The 27,172-nt window shown below is 42.4% G+C and overlaps 1 long non-coding RNA gene across 1 annotated transcript; it reads left to right on the top strand.

The window, feature by feature from the left end:
- The first annotated feature begins 2,676 nt into the window (after positions 1–2,676).
- On the top strand, positions 2,677–13,320 carry LOC113896905. The gene is made up of 4 exons (XR_003512180.1): positions 2,677–3,483; positions 4,537–4,920; positions 11,954–12,092; positions 13,054–13,320. It is a non-coding gene; the product is annotated as an uncharacterized LOC113896905 (long non-coding RNA).
- The last annotated feature ends 13,852 nt before the right edge of the window (positions 13,321–27,172 follow it).

The following is a 27,172-nucleotide window of genomic DNA, read 5'->3' as shown; positions in this document are numbered from 1 at the left end:
GCTGCAGAATTTGGGTGCAGGGAGTGAGGGGGGTCTTCTGACAGCCCTTCCCCTCTCTCCTCCAGATTCCTACTGCTGGGCCCTCATCCTCAACTTGCCTCAAGACAGCACCCACTGAAGGGAGAGCTAGCCAGCAGGTCCCAAAACCCAGGAGATGGCACCCAAACCTCTGCCCTCCAGTGTCCACGTGCTGCTCGTCCACCAAAGCCTTGTCTTTCCACCTCGACCTCTCCCAGGCTTTCCTCCTCCAGTGTCCAGGCTTTGCACCTGCTCCCACCCACCACATTCCTTATTCCCCACAGCCTTTTCTTTCCAGCTGAGAAAGAGAAAAGCCCGGAATCTGGACTCACGCCCACCCTGCCTCTCCTCCTGGGGACCCATGTGGTCTGTTACCAATAAGCCTGAAATGGTCAGGGCTAACATCCGCTTCCACTTCTTTCTTCCACTAGGTTATTTAAACCTCCCATGACCTCTTGCTTTTGGTAAAGAAGCAGTTCTCATTTGTGGGGAATTGACAAGGAGATCCCAGGTGGGAACTCAGGGTCACTGAGGTACACAGTAAATGCTCTAGCCACCAATCCGGATACTTGCCCTTCGTAGACTCAATGATCTGATTGCTATCTGTGTTCTGGTTCCTTTCCTGCTGAGCTGAACGGGGTTGCCTGGGGAACAATTCCCAGGTCCCGGTTTCGAGCAGGGAATCATTTCCCGCAGGAAATCTGGGCACTCCAGAAGCCAGCTGGGGTTGGGGGGGCGGCGGTGCAGCGCTGCTAGGCCCTGGCCAATCTCACCACGCCAACAGGGGCAGGGGGCTGGCCTGAGGGCGGGGTGGCAGCTGCAGAGGGCGCTGGCCTGAGGCCTCAGCCCGCCTTTGCTGACGTTGGAGCCTTGGAGCAGGGCTGCTGACGTGTACTGACTGGGCTGGCTGTTTACTGAACTGTTTTTTAATAGCTACACTTCCAGTAAGACCTGAGAACACGCCACAGCACCCTCATTTACGGCACTGAGCGTGTCACTCAGGCAGCATGTGGGCCAAGAAAGGGAGAGTCCAGGAAAGGTGAGGTTCACAGGCAGTCAGGAAAGTCACCTGACGTGAAGAGAGAGAGCCTGGGGTAGACCAGATGGCTGCATCGGCGCTGTCCGGGACTACCCCATGGGCTGTATTTTGGAAGGGCCAATTCAGGCAGGATTTCTTCTTGAAAAGGTCCAAATAGCCAAGGCACCTTATTCTGGGAATAGGAACTAGTCTCAGACTGGCTGGTTTCCAGAGTGACGTGGGCGAGTCATTTCTCCTCCTTTGAGCTGCAGTTTCCCTACCTGTTTTGATGAGGGTGTTCAGCCACTGATTCTCTTGGGGGGCAACAGCCAGCCCAGGGTTGGCATGGGGGCTCTGTCTTTCCGGCCATGGGGCTGTGGGAAAAGCCTTGTCTTGTGAAGACATAATCTTGTCATGAGTTAACACAGACGTTAGTGTCCCTGCTGCCTTTGGGTGCTGCTGTTCTGAGTGTTTGTGTGATAACGCACACAGAACACTTAGCAGAAAGGCAGGTGCCCAGCAAGCACTCAACACCCAGGAGCTCTTATCAGCATCAGCACCCGTTCTTGGAGGGTCTGAGTATTGGGAGCACTGTGCATTGGGCAGGGTGGGGATGGTGTTCTCAGATCCCATCCCACTGGAACATTCCACACCGCTGATCTAATTAAAAGGCACTGACTCTTTTCTTCCCTCTTGATAAAAGTTACAGAAACCTCCATTTCCATTGTACTCAGATTCCTAAAACACAGTCCTTTTTTAATTTAAAACGATTTCCCTAAGGCAAAAGTCAAGCTGTCCATTTGGAATGAAAGATGATGATGATGAAAGCAATAAAAAAAATAATAATAACAATAAATTCGTCTTTACTTGGTATTATAGACTTGAATAGGCTTCCCTGGTGACTCAGGGGTAAGGAATCTGCCTGCCAATGCAGGAGGTGCAGGGTCAATCCCTGGGTCGGGAAGATCCCCTGGAGAAGGAATGGCGACTGACTCCAGTATTCTTGCCTGGGAAATCCCATGGACAGAGGAGCCTGGTAGGCTCCATGGGGTCACAAAGAGTCAGACACAATTTAGCAACTAAACCACCCCCACATAGACTTGAAAAGCACTTGAATCCTCCTGACAGCCCCGTAAATACGAGAAGGGAAAGTTATGTCCCATGAGTTGCAGATGCAGAAACTGATGTCCAGGGCGATTGTCCGAGGTAATGTGCATAATGAGGGCACGGGGGTGGGGGTGGGGGACTAGAAAGTGTGTCCCCTGGCTCCAAATCTAGCTCTTTCTAAAGAAAACTCTATAGTAGTTGGCTTTTCCAAAACTGGGGGGAGGAAATTGCAAAGACGTGTATGATTTGTCTCCCCGTTTTTGCACATGGTTGGCTGTTTGAGAGGCTGTGGACACAGCCTCCAAATGTGCTGTCCGGGCATGTGTAAACGCCACTCTCTGCAGGCTCACTGGGGTGGCCCTATACAAGACCCTCCCACCGGCAGCCCCTCCTGTGGAGGTGTCCTGGGTCATGTGTCAGCCTTTCCTACCTTCCTGGGCCACCTTGGGTAAGCCCTTGAGGAGACAAGAAATCCGTGTGGAAGCCAAGGAAGATTCTAGTCCGGTTCTCCTAGGGGGTGGGGAGATATGCAAGCTCAGCCAATGGAGGAGAGTGACTGGTTACTAAAAGCACTTATGATGAGTGGAGGAGACGTTGAAAACAACACCAAAGGCCAGTTTTAACTGGAAATGACCCGGCCAAAAAGGACAGCGACAGACACCCTGTGGCTCAGATACCGGGCCTTAAAGGCTTTGTCCAAGTGCCCGGCCACCCTCTCTGACAAGCCGACCGGACTCGACAGGACAGGAGGGAAGAGGCCCCAGGACAAGTCTCATCAGGCTGCAGGGGGCCACTTCCTGGACTTGCTGGCGTCCGAGACCGACGCCACCGCCTCCTCCTCGCTGACACGTAGGCAGCTTATCTCAGGTCTTGTTTTGGCTTAGAAATCCCTTAATCTCCCAGGATCGTTTTAATGGCACAGCCTCTATTTTTATTCTCGGATGGTGGAGAGAATCTGAGACTCAGCCGACTCCTCTGGACGTGTGGAGGCCTGTCCCCCAGAGCACTGAATTCCTTGCCGCTTGCAGCCAAGTGAAGCCCGGAGCCGGGATTCTGAAACGAACACGCCGACAGGAGGGGGCTTGCTCTCAACCACCGAGCGTGGGGCATCGTAGGCATTCGGCAAATATTTGCTGAAAACAAACCCTGAAGGGCTCTATTAATTCCAAGCCGTTTTCCGCCCTGTTGCACAGCCCTGGGGACACGTGGGGCGGCAGCCCACAGGTCGTTTTCTGAACTGATGAGTCCGGTGCCTGTAATTTTCCCAAAGCGAAATATCTGTGGATGTGGCTGCGTGCCATGGAACCTTCCAGGCTTCTTGCTTTCCTTTCCATTATAAGGTTACTTTGCTTTACCTTCTTATACGTGGTCACTGTGTTTACCCTCCTGACTCTCTCTAAGGGGAGCCCCAGGGCATGTGGGTGCTGTCTTGAGCCTAGGCTTCCTTTTTGCCTTCTTCTTTTTAATATAGTTCATATATTTAAAATTTTGTTTTTAATTTTTAAAGTATGGTTGGTTTACAACGTTGAGTTAGTTTCAGGCGTATAGCCACATGATTCAGTTCTAGATATATGCATACATATATATATATAGGCTTCCCAGATGGCTCAGGGGTAAAGAATCTGCCTGCCAAGGCAGGAGACACAGATTCAATTCCTGGGGCAGGAAGATCCCCTGGAGAAGGAAATGCCAACTCACTCCAGTATTCTTGCCCGGGAAATCCCACGGACAGCAGAGCCTGGTGGGCTACGGTCCATGGGGTCGCAGAAAGTCAGACATGACTTAGCGACTGAGCATGAGCACATATATATTACAAATATAGGGCTTCCCTGGTGGCTCAGTAAGGAAGCTGCTTGCCAATGCAGGAGACATAAGAGACATGGATTTGATCCCTGGGTTGGGAAGATTCCCTGGAGGAGGGCATGGCAACCCACTCCAGTATTCTTAACTGGAGAATCCCTGTGGACAGAGGAGCCTGGCGGGTTACAGTCCATGTGGTCTCAAAGAGTCAGACATGACCAAAGTGACTCAGCACGTACACAGGCACATGTGTAATATATATATTATTTTTTAGGTTCTTTTCCCTTCTAGGTTATTGTAAACTATTGAGTACAGTTCCCTGTGTTGCACAGTAGGTCTTTGTTTATCTGTTTTATATATAGCAGTGTATGTTAATCCCAACCTCCTGATTTATCCTTCTTCCCCGCCCCTTTCCCCTTTGGGAACCGTAATTTTGTCTTCTAAGTCTGTGAGTCTATTCCTGCCTTGTAAATAAGTTCATTTTATATCACTATTTTAGATTCCACCTATAAGCAATATCATATGGTACGTGTCTTTTTCTGTCTGTTTGCCTTCTTCTCCGTGCTTATCAAAATCCATCCTGGGCCCTATAGGAATGGCATTTGGGTTGTTCTGGCTGCCGTGATCTGGGAGCTGCAGAATTACTGGACGCCAGCAGCATCGTGCTCTAGGGATGCTGTTTCATGTTAAGCTGTCAGCACCCTCCCCAGACTGTTGGAAGTGGGGAATGAGAACAACGGGTCCTGAGTGGGCCCTGGACATCTGAGGCCATGCATGGAGCCTCCTGAGCGAATGAGCAGACATGCTCCGGGAGCTTACTATAATCCCAGAGGTCCTGGGGAGAAGGTCAGATTCAGAAGCCCACCGGTTCCCCATCTGGCTCATGCAGTCACAAGGCCCTTGCGGAGGCCGTGACCCACACAACCACCAGAGCTGCCCCTTCTGAAGGCAAAGGCTCAGCTCATAGCTAAGCTGAGGTAAGTATCTCTAACCTGCTTCTTATTCTAGGATGTGTGTCTCTGTTAGTTAGGATTTTCCCAAGAACAACAGGATATGATTGTTGTTACTTCACTCATATCTGACTCTCTGTGACCCCTATGGACTGTGGCCCACCAGGCTCCTCTATCCATGGGATTCTTCAGGCAAGAATACTGGAGTGGGTTGCCATTTACTTCTCCAAGGGATGTCCCTGACCCAGGGAGTGAACCCAGGTCTCCTGTTTGGCTGGTGAATTATTTACCACTGAGCCACCTGGGAATCCTATAGGATATGTATCTATCTGTATACACAAACAGACTTATTATAAGGAATTCACTCATGCAGTTATTTGGGCTGAGAAGTCCCCAGGTCGGCAGTCGGCAAGCTGGAGATCTTGGAAGAGCTGATGTTTCAGTCCAGCATACAGGCTAGAAAAGGCCAATGTCCTAACTCATGCACTCAGGCAGGAGGTTTTCTTTCTCTCTCTTTTTTTTAATTTTTAAAAATCAATTAATTAATTTATTTTTGGCTGTGCTGGGTCTTCCTTGTTGTGCTGGAGCACCTCGTTGCAGTGGCTTCTCTTGTTGCGGAGCACTGGCTCTGGGGCGCACAGGCTCAGGACTTGCAGTGGGCAGGCTTAGTTATCCCATGGCACGTGGAATCTTCCTGGACCAGGGATCAAACCTGTGTCTCCTGCATTAGCAGGCGGACTCTCAACCACTGGATCACCAGGGACGTTGTAGGCTTTCCCTTTTATTGGGCTTTTTGTTCTTTTCAGGGTTTCAGTTGATTGCACGAGGGCCACCCACACTAGGAAGGGCAATCTGTCATACTTGGTCAACTGATTGAAATCTCAAAATCTCAGCCAGAAACACCCAGAAAAATGTTTAACCAGATATCCGGGCAGCCCATGACCCAGTCGACACATAAAATTAACCATCCAAAATTCCAAACCATATTTCCCAGCCTCGGAGAGACTGAGTTGGTCGAAGATCTTGCCCAAATCAAGGATGGCGCTCTGTGGGCTGAGGGACGATCTGTGAAGGTCTGTAGGATAGTCGCCTAAAGCAGGGACAGCAGCAATAAGCAAGGATGGTTATGGCCTCTCTCCTAGAGATATAGACGGAATCAGTCAATTGGTTCCTAAAGGAGAAGCAAGGAGGCATCCAGAGAGAAGTGGAGACCCCTGGGCAGTAGCGGATTCAAGCTAATGGGGATGCCGTAGTGAAGACGCAGGAATGCCTAATGCCAGGGGGCCAGCAGGACAACATGGAACCCAGAGCTGCCTTCCACGCTGAATGACCACCCAGATCACCCTCTGTGGGGCCTGTAGTACATTAGATTCTGTCCACTCTCGTGTCCCTTATTACCAAATGGTTCCTGAACTAAATCATAGTACCCCAGTTCTTAAGGTGAACTGCATGAGTCTGCTCCTTACCATCAAATGAGGTGAAACTTTACCACACATGAGACTCTAATGCCAGTGACGTGAATCCACTTGACTCTTCAGATTGACTGGAGTCCAAGGAGAAGAAGAAACTCACAAGGACACTTTCTGCTCCATCTCCTTCCTCTCTTGGCTGGATGAGAGCTATATTAGAGTAAGAGAAGCAGTCTCCAGAAGACTGGAGACCTTGTCATTGTGTCGATGCCACCGTTCACAGATTTCATTGGATAGAGAAATGTGGGATCAGTTGTTTTCCCCCGTTTGCCATTATAGGCTTTCAGACACAGCTCACTAATCTCATCTTTGATGTTCAGCACAGTCCTTGTAAGTCTTCCCTAAGTGGAGGGTTGGGTAGGTGGAAGGAAAAGATGAGATAAATTCTTACCATGGCAACATTAGAGTCATTATATATGTTAGCTAGAGGAGCATAAAAAATGTACCCTGATTCAGTTGATAATATTGTTAAGCACGTGACCAGTAGGGTCCTAGTGCTTAGAAGATGTCAGTGACTAAAATAAAGATCCCTGACATGGGTACTTACGTTGTCACGGGGGAGCAGACATCAAACAATGAAACATAATAAGATAAAATAGTTAAGTATAATACAGTAAGGTAATAAATATAATAAAATGAGCAAATACAATAAAACTTATGGGATGTTGAAAGTGATAAGGGCACTGGAAACAAGGAAGTATAGAACATGAGAGGGGTGTGTAAAACTTGTTGGGAGGACAGAGGTCAGTCCTACTAAGAATATGATCTTTATGAAAAGACTTGCAAGCGGTGAAGGAGTTAGTCATTGGAGCATCTAGGGCAGAGTGTTCAGGCACATGGAACAGTCACTGCAAAAGTTCTAAGGCGGGAATGTCAGACATGTTCAAGGAGTAAGGAGAAGGTGGGACTTCCCTGGTGGTCCCATGGTAAAGGATCCACCTTGCAATGCTGGAGACGCAGGCTCAACCCTGCAACTAAGCCTGAGCACTGCAGGTACTGACACTCTAGAGCCCGTCTGTGCTCCGCAAGAGAAGCCCATGCCTCAGCTAGAGAAGGCCTGCGTGGTGTAATGAAGAGCCCACACAGCCAACATTTCTAAAAAAGGGGGAAAAAAGAATAATGAGAAGTCCACTGTGGTTAGAAGTTGGCAAGAAGGGAGGATACACGAAGCTGGAGAAGAAGGAAGTGGAGTCAGATCACGTATGGTGTTGGGGATACAGAGAATGAAGGATGGGTCTGAGTCAAAAAAAAAAAAAAAAAAAAGGCAAATGGTGCTGGATCCCTTTAATCCCTGATAGAATCAGTGACTCTCCTGGTGGGGGAGGGGAGCGGTGTAGCATAGCTCCTCCAACCCTCAGAACCTCTTTTTGCACAGCTCCCTTCTTTAGAAGAACACACTGTCTTAAGGAGGCATCAGTGCTGAAGGGCAGTGATGCATCTTGCCCCTTGCACATGTGAGGGAAGGGAGAGTGCTGAGGACCAACGATGTGGACACGTTGAAATTAACTAACCTTTATTCTTGTCTGCTACCGGCAAACTCTCTTCTAAGGCAACTCTCCATTTGTATCATCTATGTCCCAACAAAAGTATCCTGACCAAGAATATACTAATGTGGTACAATTTTTTAAAGACTCTGAAGGGGTGTATCTTAGTGAAACAAGTAAGGTTTCCAGTAGTTTTCCACGAGTTCATTTCGGATCACAGAACCAATGTAAACTTCATCACTTTCAGATGGAGCTAGATTCTGAGGGGCGGTGACTGTATGATGGGTGAATATCTTGGTTAATGTGGTTTTGTTCCTTGGGGTGCGAGATTTCTCTGTCCTTTTAAACCCTGTTGAAGACATTCTCTGTGGCTTTATCTGATGTTTCTAATAGTCTGTCTTGCACAGTGAATACGTTTTTGGATGTAAGTTTCTCCTTTCGAGTATTTGCTAGCTCAGATGCATGGCAAGGTGGATTCTTCACCACTGGACCATCAGGAAGTCCCATCTTCTCCTTATTCCTTGAATGTGTCTGATGCTCCTGCCTTAGGACTTTTGCAATGGCTTCCCCATCTGCCTGAACCCTCTTCCCCAGACGCTCCAGTGACTAGCTACTGTAGAGGTTCAGGAGGTATGGGGAGTTATATTTTTCTGAGACTCAGCCCCCCGCAGAGATGGTCCTCAGAGGTGCTTCCTGCTCGCCCTCAACTCCTGGCCTCACTGTGGCTTCATTATCCAGAGCTGGGTCTTGACTGCCTCATGTGACGGAGGGACATTTTATCAGCAGAATTGTACTCTATCGTGATATTAACAAGTGCAGTGCCCTGGATGCTTGCATTCCCCCTAAATTGATGTGCTGGTGCTATAACCCCCAACATGATGGTATAAGGAGGTGGGACCTTGGGGTGGTGACTAGGGTGAGATAAGTTTCTGAGGGTGGGGTCCCCATGATGGGGTTAGTGTCCTTGTAAGGAGAGGACATAGCACCAGAACTTAATCTCTCTTCCTGTGAGTGCATGGCACGAAGGCAGGAAGAGGACCCTCACCAAGAATGGAATCTCTTGGCACTTTCCCCTCACAGTCCCGCTTAGGTCGATGTAGGATTTGGGCAGTGGTGTATACTATAGTCCTGTTCTGTAAGCCTCTGCTGTTCTTCCTCGGCTATGTTCCACAGTGTTCCCAGCCTCCAGAACTGCGAGAAATACATGCCGTTTAAGCTTCTCAGTCCATGATGTTTTGTCACAGCACCCTGAGTTAAGATAGCAAGGATGAGTAGTCCCTACTATGCAAACTCACAAATGTTTACTATTTCTATTTTTACACTTTCTGACCATTTTTTAACATTTGAAGTATAATTGAAGCATAATAAAAGGCACGGCTTTTACATGTTTAGTTCAAAGTGTTTAGTCACTCAGTCGTGTCTGACTCTTTGTGACCCCATAGACTGTAGCCTGCCAGGTTCCTCTGTCCATGGGGATTCTCCAGGCAAGAATACTGGAGTGGGTAACCTTTCCCGTCTCCAGGGGATCTTCCCAACCCAGGGATCAAACCCAGGTCTCCCTCATTACAGGCAGATTCTTTACCGCTGAGCCACCAGGGAAGCCCAAGAATATTGGAGTGGGTAGCCTATCCTTTCTCCAGGGGATCTTCCCAACCCAGGAATCAAATCAGGGTCTCCTGCATTGAAGGCTGCTTCTTTACCAGCTGAGCTACCAGGGAAGCCAATTCCCTGTTTGAGAAGTTTGGACTATTGTCCACCTCTATCAAAATGTAGAGCTCATCCATCAACCCAGAATGTCCCCCTTTGTTCCTTTCCAGTTAGCTATCGGCCTACTCTGATGACCTTGAAGGCAACCACTGTATAACTTCTGTCATCACAGACGAGCTTTGCCTATTCTAGAGTTTCGATTAAATGGACTCTTCCAGGATGTGTTACTTGTGTTCATGACTCTGTCACTCAGCATTTTTGAGATGCTTTCACGTAATTGCACCTATCCATGACTATGCCAAAGCTGTTGACTGTGTGGATCACAATAAACTGTGGAAAATTCTGAAAGAGATGGGAATATCAGACCACCTGATCTGCCTCTTGAGAAATTTGTATGCAGGTCAGGAACAACAGTTAGAACTGGACATGGAAAAACAGACTGGTTCCAATTAGGAAAAGGAGTACATCAAGGTTGTATATTGTCACCCTGTTTATTTAACTTATATGCAGAGTACATCATGAGAAATGCTGGACTGGAAGAAACACAAGCTGGAATCAAGATTGCTGGGAGAAATATCAATAACCTCAGATATGCAGATGACACCACCCTTATGGCAGAAAGTGAAGAGGAACTAAAAAGCCTCTTGGTGAAAGTGAAAGTGGAGAGTGAAAATGTTGGCTTAAAGCTCAACAATTCAGAAAACGAAGATCATGGCATCTGGTCCCATCACTTCATGGGAAATAGATGGGGAAACAGTGAAACAGTGTCAGACTTTATTTTTCTGGGCTGCAAAATCACTGCAGATGGTGACTGCAGCCATGAAATTAAAAGATGCTTACTCCTTGGAAGGAAAGTTATGACCAACCTAGATAGCATATTCAAAAGCAGAGACATTACTTTGCCAACAAAGGTCCGTCTAGTCAAGGCTATGGTTTTTCCTGTGGTCATGTATGGATGTGAGAGTTGGACTGTGAAGAAGGCTGAGTGCCAAAGAATTGATGCTTTTGAACTGTGGTGTTGGAGAAGACTCTTGAGAGTCCCTTGGACTGCAAGGAGATCCAACCAGTCCATTCTGAAGGAGATCAGCCCTGGGATTTCTTTGGAAGGAATGATGCTAAAGCTGAAACTCCAGTACTTTGGCTACCTCATGAGAAGAGTTGACTCATTGGAAAAGACTCTGATGCTGGGAGGGATTGGGGGCAAGAGGAGAAGGGGACAACAGAGGATGAGATGGCTAGATGGCATCACTGACTCAATGGATGTGAGTCTGAGTGAACTCCAGGAGTTGGTGATGGACAGGGAGGCCTGGCGTGCTGTGATTCATGGGGTCGCAAAGAGTCGGACACGACTGAGCAACTGATCTGATCTGATTTGATCTGATGATTTTTATTGTTGAGTAGTATTCCACTGTATGAATATACCACAATTTTGTTTATCCCTCTTCCTGTTGATGGCATTTTTGTTTATTTTTTTGGTTATTGTAAATAAATCTTGCATGTGTCTTTCTGTAGACATGCTTTCATTTCTCTGGGGTAAGTACCTGGAAATGGAATTGCTGGGTCATAAGACAGATGACTGTTGAACTTTAAAAGAACTGCCAAAGAGATCGCTAACACAGTTGGACCATTTCATTCCCTCCTAGCAATGTAAGAGTGTTCCAGTTGCTCTTCATTGCAGCCAACATTTGGCATTGTGTGTCTTTTTCTTATTTTAGCTATTCCAGTGGGTGTGTAATGGCATCTAGCTGTAGTTTTAATTTTCATTTCTCTGCTGACTAATACTGCTGAGTAACTTTTCATATGCTTACTGACCTTTCATATATCTTCTTTTGTGAAATGTCTGCTCAAGTCTTTTGACGGTTTTTAAAATGGTTTTTTGGTGTTTCATGTTAATCTGTAGGAGTTCTGTTATTTACCTTTGTACCTGTCTTTCCCCCTGGTTACTCTCCAAATTCCTTGAGATATTTTACTACTTCTCAACTGCAGTGCTCACCACCATTCTTTGTCAATAGCAGGTACTTAATATTTATTGGATTGTGAGCAAGTGCTAGGCTCTGCCTGCTTAGTGGTATAACTTGTCGATTTTTTTAAAAAAATTATTCAGTAAAGTTTATATATTTAATTTTTTGATAGCATCTTTTACTTTTCAGCTTTTGAATTTGATGTTAATCTTGACCTTTGGCAAACATTCAGTATATTTATTTCCAAATGTGTCAAGCCAATCTGGCATATACTACTTGAGTTTGGAAACTATAATAAACTTTATAGTTAATCTTTATAAGACTTAGGAATATCTGAAGTATTCATGATAGGTGGTCTCTTCTAGAAGTTAAAATATTTATAGTTTTAAAAAATAGAAGATTATGACTATCATCTTATGTTTTTTCTCTTCTTCTGAAGTTTATGAGACACTTCTTAACCAAGAACCAGAGCCTAAGGGGCAGAGGAAAAAAGTAGAAATACTTTTATTCGAAGATAAAGATGGTGAGCATCAACAAAGAGAATATTTGAGGCTTTTAAACTCTCGTCTACCTGCCAGGTTTGTCAACCAGAGCATTATAAATGAATGTATTACTTTGAAAGAACACCTGCAGTGATGTCATTTCAAATTCCTAAATTAGTTTCTAGGCAGACTGGCCAGCTCGGGACAGCCAGAGAATTATTTCCACTCATCCATTTGAATTTCGTCTGACTCTTTGCTCTTGAGTATTACCCCATGTTTTAGAAAAGCTCTTCAGATTGATTCAGAGGAGCATAATCTTGACTTCTGAAAATTATAAGTAGCCAACAAATTTGTTATATTTCACTTGTTTGGTTTTAAACTCAAGTCAATTCAACAAGTCAAAAAATTTTGGACCACCTCAAAAGTTATATTTGCTTGTTGCAGATAATACTGCATAAAAATATAGAGAAAGTGAAAATGATCTGAAAGTGTATCTTCATAAAATAATTATTAAAATTATAAATAATTTTAAAATAAAAATAATTATAGACTTATTTAAATCTCTTAAGTTTACTTGAAATCTTTTTAATTTTTCTTTTCCTGGGATTTATATCATTTCTAGCCCACAAAAAGGAATCATAGTGAATATACTCTTACGGATTCTAGGTTTTGTTTATTCAGTTTTGTTTTTTCTAGAATGTTTTCACACATCACTGCAGATATTTAAGAGCTGTGTTTGTCCATTTTTAATGTGCTTTTTCTCATTGTGTTTGGGCTGCGTCTCCACCAAGCTTTATTCTTTTCTTCATGCTGTTAATAAGAAATCTTTGCTATCCATGAGCTATATTTTCAGCTTGCTTGATGTTCTTTGGTGTAGAACTTATTGACTGTTGCACATTTATTTTAAAATCTGGCTCTTTTGCTAAGCTTTCCTTTAAATTCCACACATTACAGAGTTGATTCGCTTAGATGTTTAGGTCGCCTAATCTTAAGGTTGTATATAGTAAACATTTTGTCTCTTCCTTTCCAACAGTTATAGTTCTTATTTCTCTTTCAGATCTTATTACATGCGTCAGATCTTAAGCAACATGAAGCACTAATGCTCGAAGCAGCCACGCCTGCCCTGCTTCTGAGTTTAATAGGAATGCCTTGGGTGATTCACTGTTTAGTAAGATGTTGGCCATGTGTTTGTATAATTATTATGGTATGAAAGAAGAATCTTTTCGTTCTAGTTCTCCCTGAGGATTTTTTTTTTAATTTGTGAATTTATTTTAGGTGTAATTTGATTCCCTTTAAGCCACTATTAAAAAGTGGGTGCTACTGACATCGTTGGTGTTTTTTTCCCTAATCTGAGCTATTTATTGAAATTGTATTGAGGTATGGTTGATTTACAGTATGTTCCATCCTCTGATTTCAATAATGACCATCTCAGGGACAACTTTATTCTCTTGGTACCTCATTCACAGGCTCACTCATTGTCCCCTCTCCTCCATTATTTTGAACAAATGCCATCGTAATTTTATCTATAGCTCTTTTAGCTTTTATCTCTAAAATACAAAGACTCTAAAAGCTAAAGAGAATATTACTGTTCACCTAAAACAGTAACAATAATTTCTTACTACCATCAAATATCTATTTATTCTTCACCTTTCCCCAATTATCTGCTACATGTTTATGATTTGAGTCCATACTTTACGATTGGTTAAGTTTCCTACATTTTTTTTTTTAATATATATTTCTCCCTCCAACACTGTTTGCCTTGAACTTTCTAACATATAATTTCTTATTTGCCTTTTCTTGATTATATTTGCTTGAAATTTAGTTATTTTTTTTCTCATTTCTATATTTGCTCCTTTCCCCCTGTTTTCTTGATTATATTTGTCTAGAGTTTATCTATTATATATATATGTTTTTAAGAATCAGATACATAACATTGCTATGTTTTAAGTGGATAACCAAGAACCTACTGGATAACCTGTGGAACGCTGCTCAATGCTATGTGGCAGCCTGGATGGGATAGGAGTTTGAGAGAGAGTGGATACATGTACAGGTGAAGCCCTTTGCTGTCCTCCTGAAACTATCACATTGTTAACTGGCTACACTTCAATGAAAAGTAAAAAGTTTAAATGGTGAAAAAAGCAAATCAGGTGCGTATTTCATTAACCAGCTCTGAGGCTGTAGTCTTTGGCTCCTGCAAACTGTATTTAGGTTATTGCCATTTTAGTCTCCTTAGAATTCTTCCTCATCTCTCCAAGCCTGTTTTCCTCATCTTATACTCCTGGCTCATCTTACATTTTTTTTTTTTTTAAAGAAAGCGAGGTTTATTATTTTTTAATTTTTTAAATTGCAATCAAACTGACGGTGTATAGAAGTACTTGACAGTAACACTGGCCACACTGCATGTGGGATCCTTGTTCCCCAACCGAGGATCGAACCCGCGCCCCCTGCAATGGAAGGGCAGAGTCTCAACCAAACCACTAGACCATCAGGGAAGTCCTGCAGTGTTTATTTTTCATCAACCTTATTTCCATCATCTGTGGAAGAGCAGTGAAGACTGCTACTTGCTGACCCCTACCCACTTGATGCCTGGGCAGTGGGGCTGCAGCCCTGTCTCCAGGGGCAGTCTGGGCACGCCAACCTTCAGCAGCTGGACAGCCACTGAGGGTAACCAGGAGCCTTCAGACCATCCTGGGACCTTGAGTGAAGCCAGACAGCCCACGCCACTCCTCTGTTCCTATCTCTCTGTGATCTCTATACAAGGAGAGATTGGATCTGAATTCCCACTGATGCTCCAGGGAGGTGGTGCCACGTGCGTGCACAATACCCCAGGCTAGGGCCCACCACATCGGATGCACAGAGCAGAGCACACCCTGGGCCGTTGGTCACACATTGTGCTCCTTCCTCGAGGTTCTCATACAGTTACTGTTCCCCCACCTTACCGGGCCCAGGAGTCTTGTGGAGCTGGTGACAAACGTGTCCCTCACACAGTATACTGCCTACCACCTTTCTGTTTTTAATGCTCACTGTTCTTTCTCTTTCACCACAGTCAGTTCCTAGATTGTTACTTTCTGATCTTGTTTTGTGGAGGTATCACCATCTTGTATTCTACCAAGGATGAAAAACTATCTCCAAAATAACATTTATTTTTCCTTTAGTAAGTGATTTTCAGAAGTTTTTTTTCATCCTCCTCTGAGTCTTCAGGATTGTTGCTTCTTTCAACTTTTTTGAATTTTGTATTCAAATTGGTAACATATCTATTTTTTCCTTTTAGAAATGAAGTACTCTTCCAAGAAGAGACAATTATCTAGACTTAAGTTTGGCCTACAGAAAAACGTATTCACTGTCCTTTTACTGTTAATGAGATTGCTGATTACACTGGTCAAGGCTCATAGTGGCAGATAACAGAAAAATATATATATAAGTGTATATATATATACATATATGAAATGTTAGTCCTTCAGTTAGGTCCAACTGTTTTTGATTCCATGGACTGTAGCCTACCAGGCTCCTTTGTACACAGAATTCTCCAGGCAAGAATACTGAGTGAGTTGCCATTCCCTTCTCCAGGGGATCTTCCTGACCCAGGGATCGAACCTGGGCCTCCTGCATTGCAGGCAGATTCTTTACTGTCTGAGCCAGCAGGGAGTTTTATACATACATATATATGTATGTATGTATATATATATGTATATATGTGTATGTATGTATATATATATGTTGTTGTTGTGTTGTGCTTAGTCATGTCCAACTCTTTGCAACCCCATGGACTGTAGCCACCATATATATATATGATTGATTCATATTGTTGTACAGCAGAATTCAACACAACATTGTAAAGCAATCATCCTTCAATTAAAAAATTAAAGTTAGAAAAAAAGGAAAGTGGTTTCTCAGATGGTATTATGAAACTGACAGAATCTCATTGAGACCCAGGACATGAGATTTGATTGCTATACAACCGGAAGCAATGGGAACCAAGGGAAACACCCAACAGTGTGTGGAGATTTTCTAGAGGAAACCTCAGTCAGTGCTCACTGCCTCAGTCTCATCACTCACTGCTCAGTACCGAAGTTATTAGGAAGCAGTCTCCGTCAGAGCTGCCCCAGGGGAGCCAGTGTCTCTGCTGCCTTGCTTGCAAAGACCTCCAGTCTATCGGTGCTTGGCACTGCCTCGTATCAGTTGCATCCTTCTGGTGTCATGTAGGTATTGACTTGTAAGAAATTAAGTCACACACACCATCCTGGCTCTCCCTAAGTAAAGGTTTTGGTTTCCCAGCATCTGTTATTCTGGAAGACTCACTAAAAGTTGAACTTCCCTGGTGGCTTAGTCAGTAAGGAGTCTGCCTGCAATGCAGGAGACCCAGGTTAGATCTTTGGCTTGGGAAGACTCCCTGGAGAAGGAAATGGCAATCTGTTCCAATATTATTGCCTGGAAAATCCCATGGACAGAGGAGCCTGGCAGGGGGGGGGAGGTGGAGGGGCTACAGTCCATGAGATCGCAAGAGTCAGACATGACTTAGCAACTAAACTTATCTACCTCACTAAAAGGCAGTAGCAATGGCATCTGAGTGAGCCTGTGAAAAGTTTACTGCCCCAAAAGTTCAGTGATAGATGGAACATGTCTGTGCACAATCCCAGATCCAAGAGGTCTTCATCATTGGTGACTTTGCTACTTAAGTACTGGTCTTTACAATACAGTGATTTTCTGGAACTCTCTACCAAAGAAGGGTGTTTTTAAAAAGCAAACAGACAAACAAACCACAGTTCTTTCTCACACTAACTCTAAGGCTTCTTCTGCTTGAATCTGCTTGTTCTGAACTTTATTTTCTCAGATGAAATGTCTTACCAGCAATCTCTCCCCAAACCCTCCATACCACAAACCTCTATATCCACTAGTCTTTGAGACTTTCAGTTTCTGAGTGGAAATATAAATATGTGGGGCTTAAAAGGAAAAACCAGTTCTGACAGTAACAGAGTAGTCGCCCAGCTGCACCGTTCCTGGTTTGGTGCAGATGCTGGATGCATCAGTGGGAAATAGAATGGGGACAAGGAGGGCCTTCAGTAAATCAATTGACTTGTTTGAAGACATTCAAACAAGTTACCTCTTAGCATGTTTTTAGAGGCAATGCCCTATGACTGTATGAAACTCAAAAGTCATTCATTTACATATTAGAAGAGTGCTTTTTCTTTCTTGACAAAAATGATTCAAGACTTTTCAAAAATGGATATCTACATGCAAAATAATAAAACTGAAACCCTATCTCACAACACACACAAAAATGAACTCAAAATGGACCATAGACTCGGATGTAAGAGCTAACACTACAAAACTTTTAAAAAGAAAACAGAGGAATAAATCTTTGTGACTTTGAGTTGGCAGTAATTTTTAGCTACAATACCAAAAGCACAAATGACAAGAGAATACATATATAAATTGGGCTTCATCAAAATTTTTAAAAAAAGCACAAAAGACACAGACTGAGAGAAGACATTTGTCAATCACATATCTGATAATACACATATCCAGGATACATACAGGACACTAGCAACTTAACAGAAAGACAAATAATCCAATTAAAAATGAGTAAAGCATTTAAACAGACATTTCTGTAAAGAAAATATACAAAAGACCAAAAGATGATCAATATCATCAGTTAAGAGATGTGAATCTAAATGAAAATTTGATACATGTCACACCCAGATAACCACAATGGTGTGATCACTCACCTAGAGCCAGACATCCTGGATGTGAAGTCAAGTGGGCCTTAGAAAGCATCACTACGAACAAAGCTAGTGCAGGTGATGGAATTCCAGTTGAGCTATTCCAAATCCTGAAAGATGATGCCGTGAAAGTGCTGCAGTCAATATGCCAGCAAATTTGGAAAACTCAGCAGTGGCCACAGGACTGGAAAAGGTAATTTTAATTCCAATCCCAAAGAAAGGCAATGCCAAAGAATGCTCAAACTACCGCACAATTGCACTCATCTCACACACTAGTAAAGTACTGCTCAAAATTCTAAAAGCCAGGCTTCAGCAATATGTGAACCGTGAACTTCCAGATGTTCAAGCTGGTTTTAGAAAAGGCAGAGGAACCAGAGATCAAATTGCCAACATCCGCTGAATCATGGAAAAAGCAAGAGAGTTCCAGAAAAACATCTATTTCTGCTTTATTGACTATGCCAAAGCCTTTGACTGTGTGGATCACAATCAGTTCAGTTCAGTCGCTCAATCGTGTCCGACTCTTTTCGACCCCATGCATTGCAGCACGCCAGGCCTCCCTGTCCATCACCAACTCCCAGAGTTCACTCAAACTCACCTCCATCGAATCGGTGATGCCATCCAGCCATCTCATCCTCTGTCATCCCCTTTTCCTCCTGCACCTAATCCCTCCCAGCATCAGAGTCTTTTCCAATGAGTCAACTCTTCACATGAGGTGGCCAAAGTACTAGAGTTTCAGCTTCTGCATCATTCCTTCCAAAGAACACCCAGGGCTGATCTCCTTTAGAATGGACTGGTTGGATCTCCTTGCAGTCCAAGGGAGTCTCAGGAGTCTTCTCCAACACCACAGTTCAAAAGCATCAATTCTTCGGTGCTCAGCTTTCTTTACAGTCCAACTCTCACATCCATACATGACCACTGGAAAAACAATAAACTGTGGAAAATTCTGAAAGAGATGGGAATACCAGACCACCTGACCTGCCTCCTGAGAAATCTGTGTGCAGATCAGAAGCAACAGTTAAAACTGGACGTGGAACAACAGACTGGTTCCAATTAGGAAAAGGAGTACGTCAAGGCTGTATATTGTCACCCTGCTTATTTAACTTATATGCAGAGTACATCATGAGAAATGCTAGGCTGGATGAAGCACAAGCTGGAATCAAGTTTGCTGGGAGAAATATCAATAACCTCAGATACACAGATGACACCACACTTATGGCAGAAAGTGAAGAAGAACTAAAGAGCCTCTTGATATAAGTGAAAGAGGAGAGTGAAAAAGTTGGCTTAAGACTCAACATTCAGAAAACTAAGATCATGGCATCTGGTCCCATCACTTCATGGCAAATAGATGGGGAAACAATGGAAACAGTGACATACTTTAATTTTGGGGGCTCCAAAATCACTGTAGATGGTGACTGCAGCCATGAAATTAAAAGATGCTTGCTCCTTGAAAGAAAAGCTATGACCAACCTAGGAGCATATTAAAAAGCAGTGACATCACTTTGCCAACAAAAGTCTGTCTAGTCAAAGCTATGGTTTTTCCAACAGTCATGTATGGATGTAAGAGCTGGACTACAAAGAAAGCTGCATGCCAAAGAACTGAGCTTTTGAACCATGTTGGAGAAGACTCTTGAGAGTTCCTTGGATTGCCAGTCAATCCCAAAGGAAATCAGTCCTGAATATTCATTGGAAGGACTGATGCTGAAGCTGAAACTCCAATACTTTGGCCACCTGATGTGAAGAACTGATTCATTGGAAAAGAACCTGATGCTGGGAAAGATTGAAGGCAGGAAGAGAAGGGGACAACAAAAGATGAGATGTTTGGATGGCATCACCAACTCAATGCACATGAATTTGAGCAAGCTCCAAGTGTTGGTGGTGGACAGGGAATCCTGGTGTGCTGCAGTCCATGGGTTTGCAAAGAGTTGGACATAACTGAGTGACTGAACTGAACTGAACACCCAGTAGGAAGATTAAAATTTTTAAAAGACAAAATTTGGCAAGCATTTGGAGAAATTAGACCTCTCATTCATAGATGGTACTATTTTATTTTTGAAATAGTGAATTACATTTATTGATGGTCTTTTGTTTTTAATTAAAGTATGATTTAGTTGATAGTATTTTTTTTTTTTTTTTGAGGCTCCTGCATCCTCTGAGGTGAGGAAGGAGCATTAGGCTTCATTTGAGAAGAATGGGCTACATCTGTAGGCTCTAGTTGATAGTATTTTAAAATAGTGCAGTGGCAGTGACTTTGGAAAACAGTTTGGCAGTTTTCAAAAATGTAAACATAAAGTTACCATATGACCCAGCAATTCGAGGACCTATTTCATATTTAAAACATATATCTACACAAAAATCTATACACTAATACTTATATAATCATTATCTGTGCTAGTTAAGGAGTAGAAAAGCCCAAATATCCACCAACTGATGAATAGATAAGCAATTATTGATTGGAATATTACTGCTGCTGCTGCTGCTGCTAAGCCGCTTCAGTCGTGTCCGACTCTGTGCAACCCCGTAGACGACAGCCCACCAGGCTCTGCTGTCACTGGGACTCTCCAGGCAAGAATACTGGAGTGGGTTGCCATTTCCTTCTCCAATGCGTGAAAGTGAAAAGTGAAAGTGAAGTCACTCAGTCGTGTCAAACTCTTTGAGACCCCATGGGCTGCAGCCTAACCAGGCTCCTCCACCCATGGGATTTGCCAGGCAAGAGTACTGGAGTGGGGTGCCATTGCCTTCTCCATGGAATATTACTCAGTGATAATAAAAAAGATATGAAGTACTGACACGTGATGAATATGGATGACTCGAAAACATTATGCTATGTGAAAGGAACTAGTCACAAAATACCAGATACTGTATGATCCTACTGGTACTAAATGTTCGTATTAGGCAAACTCGTTGAGACAGAGGGCAGATTAGTGGTCAGCAAAGGCTTGAAAGAGGGGAGAAACGAGAGACTGAGAGTGGGTACAGTGTTAATTTTGGGGATGGTGGAAATGTTTCAAAATAACAGTGTTGGTCACCCACATTTGTAGGTACAGTTGACCCTAGAATAAAACAGGTTTGAATTGTGTGGGTCTATTTTTACATGGATTTTTTTCCCCAATGGTATAGAACTACATGATCCATGGTTGATTGAATGGCACAGATGCCGAATGGCAGACACAGAGGGCTGACTATGAAGTTATGCATGTATTTTCAGATGCGGCTGGTCAACTCTCCTAACCATTGCATTGTTCAAGGGTCACCTGTATATGAAAAGCCACTGAGTCATACATTCTTTACAAGGTGAATTTGGGGGTATGTGAATTATATCTCAACAAAATTTTATTTAAAAAGTAATGTATGAGATTTGAATTTCAAGCTCATGGCATGAAGTACAGTCCTAGCTTCAGCTAGAGGAATTAACTAAAAAAGAAAATAAGAAATTGAAGTTCCAAATTAAAAAGTATTTGAAAGCAAGCCAAAAGAGAGCAGAAGAAAGAAAATAATAAAGATAAAAGCAATAAGTAATCAGATAGAAATTTTAAAAACATAGCATACGTAATAAATTCAAATGTAGTTCACGGGAAAAAAAGACAACAAAGAACGTAGACAACTCTACTTAGGAAAAGAGGGAGAAGCACAACTATAATCACATAAATGACAAAGGAAATAATGAACAAAGCAGAGGAAGTTAAAATATAATGAGAACCATCTCTGGCCATGAGAGAAGACAAAGTTCTGATTTACCCTCTCACTGTAAACTATTTGAAAATTGGACAAAATTGATTAGACAACTGTTTTTGGACATTAGACAATACATAGCATAGATCTACAGTCCTTAGTGGGCTTCCCCCGTGGCGCTAGTGGTAAAGAACTTGCCAGCCAATGCAGGAGGTGCAAGAGATGCGGGTTCCATCCCAGGGGTCAGGAAGATCCCCTGGAGAAGGGCATGGCAACCCACTCCAGTATTCTTGCCCAAAGAATCCCATGGTCAGAGGAGCCAGGCGGGCTACAGTCTGTAGGGTTGCACTCGACAGAAGAAGAGTCAGACTCAACTGAAGCGACTTCACATTCACATCCTCCCTACTCACAGAGAAACAAAAGAGATAAGCCTTTCGATTGCTCCAGCTTCCTAACTCCAGACATTTTTCCGACCGTAGGTGACAGAGGGGCAACCAAGACAGAGCCCAGTCACATCATGACTTGAAGAGACAGAGATCAAAATTCAGGGAGATTGGGGCTAGACGAAGTCACAGGGCAGGTTCCCAAACAGGAAAGAGCTACTCAGAAAAAAAAAAAGCTGCAGGAACGTGCATCGAGGTTCCTTGGATGTTTGCTAAGTCCGGGGTTGCTTCTGGATACGGTGGATATTTGCAAAGACTGGCTAGGTGCTGCAAGCTGAAGGAAGTGTAATCTTAAATTCTGCCCAGTCAGAGTGGAGAGTCCTCAGTTACAACCTGGGGCATTCATTGAGGAACCCAGAGCAGTCACACCATACTGGCAGGGCTGAACTTTCTGTGGAGTCAAGTTATTCTGGCCCTTCCCTAGCAAACCAAGGCTCACAGGGATCAATCTGACCTTCAAGTAACTTTTCTCCTTCCAAAACAAAGTCCATCACTCTATACAGGAAAACAACAAAATCTAGACATTAAAACATAACATTTACAGTAGCCTGAAAAAATTACCAAAAACTCCCTATGACTAGGAGAAATTCCTATCTTTAGAAGCAAAGCAGAAGTTACAGATGATGGAATTAGTAGATGAGGACATTAAATCAGGAATTACACGTAGATTTTAATATTTAAAGGAAAACATAATGAGGAGAGACATGAGATACATTTAAAAGGACTAAATGGAAATTTAGTTCCAGTCCATCCTAAAGGAAATCAGTCCTGAATATTCATTCGAAGGACTGATGTTGAAGCTGAAACTCCAATACTTTGGCCACCTGATGTGAAGAGCAGACTCATTGGAAAAGACCCTGATGCTGGGAAAGATTGAAGGCAGGAGGAGAAGGGGACGATAAAGGATGAGATGACTGGATGGCATCACCGACTCGATGGACATGAGTTTGAGCAAGCTCCGGGAGTTGGTGATGGACAGGGAAGCCTGGCCTGCTGCAGTCCATGGGGTCGCAAAGAGTCAGACACGACTGAGCGACTGAACTGAACTGAAATGGAAATTAAAGAGATGACGCTTACAATAAAGGAAATTTAAAAAGCATTAGCAGAAGGAATAATAGTACATTCTAATACTTCAGAAGAAAAGACCAATGAACTTGTGGATGTAACAACAGAATTTACATAAAATGAAGCACAGAGCGAGAGAAAAAATGAGAAAAAATGAACTGAGATTCAATTATTTGTGGAAAATTTTCATGCCCTCTAACATAATGGTCAAATCACCATCTGCAGTGAATTGGGCTCCTGGGATTTGGATGATTCTGGGAGCCCAATTCACTGCAGATGGTGATTGCAGCCATGAAATTAAAAGACGCTTACTACTTGGAAGGAAAGTTATGACCAACCTAGACATCATATTCAAAAGCAGAGACATTACTTTGCCAACAAAGGTCTGTCTAGTCAAGGCTATGGTTTTTCCAGTGGTCATGTATGGATGTGAGAGTTGGACTATATAAAGAAAGCTGAGCGCTGAAGAATTGATGCTTTTGAATTGTGGTGTTGGAGAAGACTTTTGAGAGTCCCGTGGACTGCAAGGAGATCCAACCAGTCCATCCTAAAGGAGATCAGTCCTGAATATTCATTGGAAGGACTGATGTTGAAGCTGAAACTCCAATACTTTGGCCACCTGATGTGAAGGGCTGACTCATTGGAAAAGACCCTGATGCTGGGAAAGACTGGGGGCATGAGGAGAAAGGGACGACAGAGGATGAGATGGCTGGATGGCATCACGGACTCAATGGACATGGGTTTGGGTGGACTCTGGGAGTTGGTGATGGACAGGGAGGCCTGGTGTGCTGCGGTTCATGGGGTCACAAAGAGTCGGACCTGACTGAACAACTGAACTGAACTGAACATGATGGTAGTTGAAATCTCTGAAAGAGAAGTAAGCAGAAAATTATTTAAAGAAATAATGCCTGCAAATTTGATGAAAATCGTATAGTCAGAGAAGCTCAATGAATCCAGAGTAGGATAAAAACACGAAGGCATACACAGGGGTGGATGGGGAGGGAGGTTGGGAGGGGGATTTGGGAGAGAGGGGACATACATACATTTGTGGCTGATTCATGCTGATGTACGGCAGAAACCAACACAATATTGTAAAGCAATTATCCTCCAATTAAAAAAAAAAACATGTACACACACTACACCATAAAACATCCCAATAAAATAGCTGAAAACCAGTGATAGAAAAACTCTAAAAGTAGAGGGAAAAGATGGGCAAAAAAGGAGCAAAGGTAAGAATGACTGCAGATTTCCTGCCAGAAACTGTGCAGGTCAGAAGACAAAGGAATAATGTATTAAAGGAAAAGAGATAAAGTGATGATAGATAAATAGATAGATGATAAATCTTGTCAACCTATAATTCTATATTCAGGAATTTGAAAACGGAAGTAAAATAAAATCTTTTTGAAAATGGAATTAAAATCTTTTTCAGACAAACATAAGCTGCAATAACTCACTTCCAGGATATCTGCTCTTCAATAAATTAAAGCCAAGTTCTTTGTATCAAAAGAATATGAAACTTGGAATCACATGAGAGCTTGGATCTAGATAAAGAAATGGAGAGTTAAAAAATTGGAAAATATGTGGTTAATATATATTTTTTGCTTCATTTAAAAATTCTTTTAAAAGATAATCGAATATTTAAGAAAAATATAAAAATGTATTGTGTATTTAATATATGAAACATAAAATGTGACAATAACAAATAGAAGGGGGAAAACAGAAGTATAATGTTTTAATGATTGTATAATATACATGAAGTGGCATAATATTATTTCTATGTGGATTGTGATATATTAAAGCTGAATATTATAAACTTTAAGAGTAATCACTTTAAAAATAATAAAACATGAAAAGAATAGCTTATTGGCAATAATGCATGTAAATAGAATAGCAAAAAATACACATAATCCAAAAGAAAGAAAGGAAAGAGAATAAAGAAATACAGAAGGGATGGGACAAACAGAAAATGCAACAAGATAATAAATTTAAATTCAACAATGTAATAGTCTACACTCCAAAGACAGAGCTTCTAAGATACAAAAAGAAAGACAAAACTGTGATCTTCAGAAAACCTACTTTAAATGTGATGACAAAGATAAGTACAAGTAAAAAAGTGGAAATAGATCACGAAAATAGTAAACAAGATAAATTGAGCAGCTTTATTATAGGTCTGTTGGTAAAGAATCTGCCTGCAATGCAGGAGACCTGGGTTCGTTTCCTGGGTCCAGAAGATCCCCTGGAGAAGGGATAGGCTACCCACTCTATTATTCTTGGGTTTTCCTTCTGGCTCAGCTGGTAAAAGAATCTGCCTGCAATGTGGGAGACCTGGGTTTGATCCCTGAGTTGGGAAGATCCCCTAGAGAAGGGAAAGGCTGCCCACCCCAGTATTCTGGCCTGGAGAATTCCATGAACTGTATAGTCCATGGGATCACAAAGAGTTGGACATGACTGAGCAACTTTCACTTCTCTTCACTTCATTAACATAAAAGAAAATAGATTTTAGAATTATGAACATGGATAAGGAAAAATATTTCATACTGATAGAGGTCAATTTACCACAAAAACATAACAATCTTAAATGTGTGTATATATACAGTAAATAAAGCAAAAACAAACAGGCCTGCTAGACTAGGCAAATCAACCATTTTAGTTGGAAATATTAGCATTCCTTTCTTAATAATTTATAGAACAAGTAAACGGAAACTCAGCGAGGATATTATTCATAACTTGATGTAACTGACAAAAAAAGGTCTCCCCACACCAGCAGAATAAAGCATTCTTTTCAAGTGCTAATGGAACATACAAGATAGACTATGTGCTGAGTCACAGAATAAGCCTCAACAAACTCTAAAAGGATTGAAATCATACAAAGTTTATGCTTTGCATAACAGCAGAATTTAATAAGAAATCAGCAACAGAAGAGTATCTGGAAAACCTTCAAATATTTGGAAATTAAACAGCATACTTCTAAATAACCCATGGCCCAAAGGAGAAACCACAAGGGAGATTAAGAATATTTTGAGCTAAATAAGAATAAAAATGCAAGCAAAATTTGTGAGGTAGAGTTTTTAAAAATGAATTGAACTTCCACCTTAAAATTCTAGTAAAGAGAAAGTGCAAATTAAATTCAAAAACAGGAAAAAGGAAATAATGAACATAAAAGTGGAAATCAACAAAATGAAAAACAACAAAATATCAATATGAATGAAACCCACAGTTGCATCTTTGAAAACAAAATACACAATGAAATTGATATACCTTTAACTAGACTTATTCAGGAAAAAAGAAAGAAAATACAAATGACCACTTCAGGAATGAAACAGAAGCATCACCAGATACTAAAAGATTTAAAGGGATAATAGAAAATATGAGCAATATTACACCAATTACTTCAATAATGTAAATGAATGATAATTTTTTTCACAGTATAACTTAGTGTATTAAAGAATATCCTTATTTTTAGGATATACAGGAAGAAATATGTGAAGCACAGCTCACTTTCAAACAGTTTGGGACAATTTTGACAATTGGGAGGCTGAGATTTTGACTCTAATTGGTGACTGTATTTCTTTCCTTTTTTTTTTCCAGATTTTTTTGGTGTGGACCATTTATAAAGTCTTTATTGAATTTGTTACGACATTGCTTCTCTTTTTTTTATGTTTGGCTTTTTGGCTGTGAGGCATGTGGGAATTTAGCTCTATGACCAGGGATTGAACTGCCACCCCGCTCCAGCTCCCTGCTTTGGAAGCCAGTCTTAACCGCTGGATCACCAGGGAAGTCCCACTGTGTTTCCTCCTTTATCTTTTCTGTATCCTTGAATGTGTTCATAATTCAAAGTTGGGAAAAATTGATCAGGCATAAATGCTTGTCAGCCAAGAGGCTCTCACTCCAAATTCTCGTTTTGAAATAAGATGATGGTGGGAAAGGCGGGGTCATGACCTTTTTGCCCAGAAGGCAGTGTTGTGACCTTCCCTCTGTGTCAGGGTGAAGCTTCTTGGTGGAGACGCTGGTGGGTTGTGGAACCTCCTATAAGACAAACACAGAGAAGAAGGACCTAGATTACTGGGTGACTAGTCTTCAGCCTTTCACCAGCAGCAAAAGCCAACAAAAATACCGAGTAGCTTAATCCAGGGGTCCAGCCACTAAACAACTTTTAAAATGCCCAGGGCAGTCCGCTTTGGGCCTAGCTCTGTAAACAGAGCCCTGACATACTTAATTCTTCCCAGAGGTTGGAAAAAGAGGCCTTGACTCACACAGACATGAAACTCAGCCTAATTAA

The sequence above is a fragment of the Bos indicus x Bos taurus genome, chromosome 1 (assembly GCF_003369695.1).
Source record: "Bos indicus x Bos taurus breed Angus x Brahman F1 hybrid chromosome 1, Bos_hybrid_MaternalHap_v2.0, whole genome shotgun sequence".
NCBI lineage: Eukaryota > Metazoa > Chordata > Mammalia > Artiodactyla > Bovidae > Bos > Bos indicus x Bos taurus.
The sequence above is the reverse complement of the archived record's forward strand: the minus strand, read 5'-3'. Positions and strand labels throughout refer to the sequence as shown.